Source organism: Dromiciops gliroides, chromosome 1 (genome assembly GCF_019393635.1).
Source record: "Dromiciops gliroides isolate mDroGli1 chromosome 1, mDroGli1.pri, whole genome shotgun sequence".
NCBI classification, from domain to species: Eukaryota; Metazoa; Chordata; class Mammalia; order Microbiotheria; family Microbiotheriidae; genus Dromiciops; species Dromiciops gliroides.
This window is the reverse complement of record NC_057861.1, coordinates 114,696,633-114,703,072: the sequence shown is the minus strand read 5'-3', so window position 1 is coordinate 114,703,072 and position 6,440 is coordinate 114,696,633.

The window sequence follows — 6,440 nt, the reverse complement described above, 5'->3', positions numbered from 1 at the left end:
TTAAATGGTACCTTTATTTAAAACTCTTTCTATGATGTTTGAAAACATCCTGTCATATGCATTTTGATGCTCTAAGACTTTAGGACCATGTGCTGAGAAGATGTAGGGAATTAAAATATCCTGTTGTTGTTCTTTTAAAGATTGCAATCTTTTTAGGAAGAAGAGACAGACACAGGTAGAGTTGGATAATGGTTCATTTATACATGGCATCATGAGATTTAGAGCTGGAAGGGGGCTTAGAGGCTACTTAGTAGGGAGGGTTACCTTATTTTACAAATAAGGAAACTGAGGCCCAAAGAAGTGAACTAACTTGATCAAATTTTCAGAGGTAATTAATAAGAGACCTAGGATTAGAACCCAGATCTTTTGCTCTAAGCTTGGAACTCTTCCTTCTACATAATATTTCCTCTATACTCTCACAAGAAATAATCTGACACAAAGTTTTAATAAAATGGTTGGTCCTGGTTCCCTAAGGATGGAATGGGACAAGAGAGATTGGCCAGGGGAGGGACTAAGTAGAAAGAATAATTAGAAAGATAGAATTTACCTGGGATTGGGGAAGTGGAAGGGGTGTCACGGTCTACAATCTGTTGACTGTGTGTTGTAACTAAAACTTTGGTTTACTTGTTTAGTGAATTCATCACTTCTGCCAGCTGGGCTTGGAACCCCAAGCAAGCTTCAACCAACCTCATCTGACAGGTGGTGTTGGAAAGCAGTGACTGGGGCAGCTGTCTTTCAAGGAAGGATGACTATATTTATGGCCACTGGCTAAAACAATGAAACAAGACACCATCCTTTATGGTGTCTTCTTTCAGTGTGAACAAATACATGGAGGGTGTAAAGTATGTGAGAGTGGCAGTGGAAAGGTTTTTAAAAAACTGAAATTCTTTATTTCCACCATCATCAATCTAGCTCTGGCCCTCGTTACTATCCATCTAGACTATTTCAGTAGTCCCCTCACAATACTTAGGACCATAAATTTAGTCCAGACCTCTTCATTTTATAAATAAAAAAACAGATCTGACGTAAAAGTAACTTGACAAGGAAGTGAGTGGTACAGAGGCAGTCAAAGAAAGAAAGAGAGAAAAAGGAAGGAAGGACAGAAGGAAGAAAGAAAGAAAAAAGAGGTCTTTGGACACCAAATTCAGAACACCATACCACCACTCTACCTCCTGGATTTCTTTAGCAGCTTGCCAATGTATTTGTCAAATAATGTTGAATATTAAGTTATTGAGATCCTGTGATACAGTGGCTAGGGCACCAATTGCAAAGCCAAGAAGAACCAAAGTCAGTTCTTTCTCTGACAAACACTGACTATGTGAACCTGAGAAGATCACCTGGCTTTTCATTATACTCAGCAACTTTCTTAAGACTATAAATTGCAGAGAAGATATTGACCTGCATTGGTAAAGTTGGCTTCTTCACCTGGGGAATTACCTATACTAATTAAGGCATAGGTTGACTCTCTATTCCTATTACAGTTATTTGTGTTCTTCTCCTGTCTCCCTACTAATGATGATGATGACCAATATTTATATGCTAAGCTTTAAGATCCATGAGGGCAGGGACAATTTCTTTTCCAAACTTTGTATCATTCCTCTGTCTAGAATAGTGCTATGCAAACAGAGGGCAGTTAGATGGTGCAGTGGATAGAGCACTGGGCCTGGACTCAGGAAGATTATTTTTCCTGAATTCAAATCCAGCCTCAGACACTTACTAGCTATGTGATCCTGGGCAAGTCACTTAGTTCTTTTTGCCTTAGTTTCCTCCTCTCTAAAATACCCTGGAGAAGAAAATGGCAAAGAAAAAACTAAGGACTAAGGTCCTCAGGTTTAGAAGTATCTTTTAAACTCCACTCCCTTGCTGCTCCACCTCAGATCACTCTTCAGATTAAGCAAATTTTTGGATTAAGTTTACTTTTTAAATTAGAATGGGAAAATTTCTTTTAATTTTAATACTATTCCTGGTTGTATGGTCTTGGGTCCATGCAAATCACCTTGGGAACTTTATTGACCAAAACTAGGGGGCAGTGTGGAACTAACAGATATTTTTCTGCATTCTTGATAATACCAAAATTGGTGCTCTCCATACTGATAATTTGGAAATATTCTTCCTGGGATTAGAACAGGTGGCCCCAGGTAGCTTCCTTTGCAACTTCTTTCTAATCTTGTTCCTATGCACTTTGGAAAACTTCCAAGAGCTTACTGTAAGGTAAATGCTATATAAACATTCTCATGAAACAATGGAAATGGAAAATGACAACTATTTTCTTTCTATAGTCTCAGTTTAAGCGCACCAAGTCCATGAATCCTTCCCTATTTCTCTTAGTCATATGTAATCCCATGTTCTACCCCACCTCTACCTTCCCATGAACTCTCCCATATTTCAAAAAAGATTTGTTTATATTTATTTGTATACATTGCCTATTTGTCTCTTCTAGATGGTAGCCTACTTGGAGATTGTGACTTGGGGTCTTATTCATCTTTTCAGACTTCTTCAAAAGTGAAATAGGTTGCCTCAGAAGATAGTGGGGTCCACTCATAAAGGTACCTTTTCATTAAAGAAAAATCCCATTTATTTATGTATTTATTTTTAAAGCATCAAGTCTTTTTATTCTATTTTTTTCAGTTCCAAATTCTCTCCCTCTTCCTGTCCCCCTCCAACCCAAAGAGACATTTTAAAATCTTACAAATATCTGTATTAGCAATGTCCAAAAAAGCAAGACAAAGAGAGGAAAAAAAGTATGTTTCAGTTTGTACTTTGAGACCATCTATCTGGAGGTGGATAGCATGTTTCATCCTGAGTCCTTTGAAACTGTGGTGAGTCATTGTTGCTAATCGTTACTAGTAATTGTAAGATCACAGTTACTAAGTCTTTTAAAATTGATTATCTTTACAAAATTGCTGTTACTATGAGGATTATTCTACTGGTTAGTCTCCCTTCATTTTGCATCAATTTATGCAAGGTCTTCCTAGGTATTTTTCTGAAATTATCCTCTTCGTCATGTCTTATATCACAATAGCATTCTTTCACATGCATATACCAGAACTTGTTCAGGCATTCCCCAATGGATGGGCATCCCCTCAGTTTCCAATTCTTTGCCACCACAAAAAAAGAGCTGCCATAAATATTTGTGGGTATATGACTTCTTTTACTCCTTCTTTGATTTCCTTTGGGTATGATTCTAGTAGTAATATTGCTACTACTAATATTAGTAGTAAGGTATGCACTCTTTTGGACATCATTCCAAATTGTTTTAAGGAGACCTTTTCAAGGAGAGTCTGGGCTACCACTTCTGGGTGAAATTGTAAAGGAGGTTGTACAGGTCATAGAGGTAACTATGAGGTCCCTTCCAACTCTGAGATTTTGTGATTCTATATATACCCTCATTGTGACTAATGCAGAAATGTACAACAAGTAATGTTCAATAATTGCTTACTGATTTGAATGAGGATTTGTTGGTTTGGTTTGGTTTGGCTTTTAGTGGGACAATGAGGGTTAAGTGACTTGCCCAGGGTCACACAGCTAGTAAGTGTCAAGGGTCAGAGGCTGGATTTGAACTCAGGTCCTCCTGAATCTGGGCCAGTGCTTTATCCACTGTGCCACTTGGCTGCCTCTGAATGATGATTAAAAAGCATATAAAATAACAGCAATTTACATACAATGTAAAATGTAAACAAAAAATAAGTGTTATGAAAGTATTTTAAGGTTACTCTCCCTTTTATGGTTTTGATACAATGGATATTCTCCATGGCTATTTAGCAAATGTTATTGTACCACCATGACTCAAAAAGTACTTGAGGGGAGGGGAAGTTAATATTCCATGTAGTTCTAGAAACCAATTTAACAACTTGAAAATTTCACCAGGGACAGTTAGGTGGCTTAGTAGATAGCATTCTGGGCCTGAAGTTAGGAAGACCTATCTTCCTGAGTTCAAATTCAGTCTCAGAAACTTTTTTTTTTTAGTGAGGCAATTGGGGTTAAGTGACTTGGCCAGGGTCACACAGCTAGTAAGTGTTAAGTGTCTTGAGGCTGGATTTGAACTCAGGTACTCCGGACTCTAGGGCTGGTGCTCTATCTACTGCACCATCTAGCTGCCCCTCAGAAACTTTTTAATCTGTGTGACCTTGGCCAAGTCACTTAACCTTGTTTTACTCAGTTCCTCATCTGTAAAATGAGCTGAAGAAGGAATTGGCAAACCACTCCAGTATCTTTGCCAAAAACAAAAACACACACAACCCAAATGGGGACAGGAAGAGTTTGACACAAATGAACAACAATAATTTTACCATGGAGCCAAAGATTTTATGGTTTCTAGCAACCCATAGGATCTAGATTGACAATCAATGTCTGTCTAGCTTTAAAGATCTTCAGAAAGTTTCTACACTACCTGTGTGCCAAAATTTAATTGTAGTCCTGACTGAAGATGGATGAATAGACTGGAATCAACTTTCAAGATTTCTTCTAGTTGGAAGATTCGATGATACTTAGGTAGTGGGAAGGATTGCCCTTACTTTTAGCCTTAGGGAGAAGAGATTTACAGGGTATCATTTCTGGTGCTTCAGAAAGATGTCAGGCCCTTCCCAAACCCACCCTCTTTCATTTCCTGATTTTTTCATTTGCTGATGCTTGGAATTCCTATCCTAAAATGTAACCCACGCAGACACCAGGTGGAGCCAGGGAACTTTTAAAGTGTGAGTCGGTTCCCACTTGTACTCGTGGCATGTTCCCCGAGAATGCATTCACTGAAGCACAGATGCGAAGAGGTGCCCAAGGGGGCCCCCTGCCCCCTGCCCTCTGCCCTCTGCCCCCTGCCCCCTGTCTCCTCCTCCTTGCCCCTTTACTGTTCAGTAGACTCCAAGACTGAAAGTGAGGGAAAGAATTCAGGACAGTGGAGATGGGGACTGTGCAGCTGGTGGCCGAGTATTAGAGTTGGGGCTGAGCTGATCTGAGCTGGGGGCTACCTTGCTCAATCTTTACCGTGGCCAGGATGGGGCACCTGCCCCAGGAAGAGAATTGAGAGACGGTGGTGGAACACTGCATAAGCTAGGGCGCTGGGGAAATTTTAATATAAGGGAAAGGGAATATGTAGGAGGAAAGAGCTTGGTAGAAACACAGAGGTTTTCACAGAATCTCTTCCCCCAGTCCCAGTAGGGGTGCTGTTTTGCCAACGGCCTGGGACACTTCTTTTGGCCATACTTTTCCCTACAGATTCTTGGTCTTCACAATTCATTGCCTCTGCCCCATAAATCTCTCCATCTATTGTATCCTTTTTGTGGGAGTAATTTAGACTTGGCTAAAATACGTGCAGCCTCACAAAACGGGGACCCTGTTTCCCAACAACTGAGTGGCATTGACAGATAATAGACAAAGAGTGGATGTCAGTGAAATGCCACTTACACCAACAGCTACCCCGGGACCTTGACCTCTCTGCAGTGAAACTGTGGCCTACATTTATTACTCATCGAGGGACTCGAGAAAGTCTGGTGGCTGTTGTCTTTGTATTCCCAGAACCTTGAATATAAGAAGTGCTTAATAAGTGCAAGGATGGGATTGGGGAAGCCAGGAGTCTCATTCCCCCGGCCCCCACCCCCACCCCCTAACAAGCGAGAAGGCTATATTTCAAATCTTATGAGATGATTATGGATTTGAGTCAGATTAAACTCTGAGGATGGGGTCTGGAAGATACCCAGCCCTGCCCCAGTATAGTTAGTTTAAAAGTTTATTGCTTGTCAAATTCTCACTGTCTCCTTTAAGTTTTATCGCCAATTAACAGTATTTTCACTTCTGTTCAGTCTCCCCACTTGTCAGCTACATCTTAGTTTTATTTGGAATCCATCATATGTCAGAACCCCTGTCCCTGTTGAGTGGGTCAGGGGATTCGCCCACTGATTCAATACTGGGGACTCAAAAAGAAAGGACAAGGCTCAGCACAGGATGCGCCAATTAAGTTGAGACCAGATGTTAAATGCCATGTTTCTTTTTCTCAGAGCAGAATCTCCTTGACCCTAGGGTCCCAACAATGGATTATTCTTTTATTCTTTATTCTATTTCTTTGATTTCCCAACATAGCCCAAGATAAATTTTAAGCCAGTCATCCTTCTAAAATTAATGGCTACAAAACAATGCTGAAACACCTGCCTGTTATTCAAGTTGAATATCTTTAGAGATAGGGGCCTGAAGAGGGAAGGGGGGAGTCAGTGGGAACTGTGAGATCTGAAACATCTGACTGTTCCCCCCCCTTCCCTGGGTTTGACCTTGTTCCCCCTCCCCTTTTCCCCCTTATTCCTGGAACATGTATGCATGTCTCCATACATCGATCACGAGCTAAGCACGTACCCTGGGTGAGACAGGATTGGATGTTAGACTGTGAGCTCGCCCTAGTGTGCATGGGGACTTCCCTCCCACCAACATTACTATAAAAATTCAAGGCATGTATT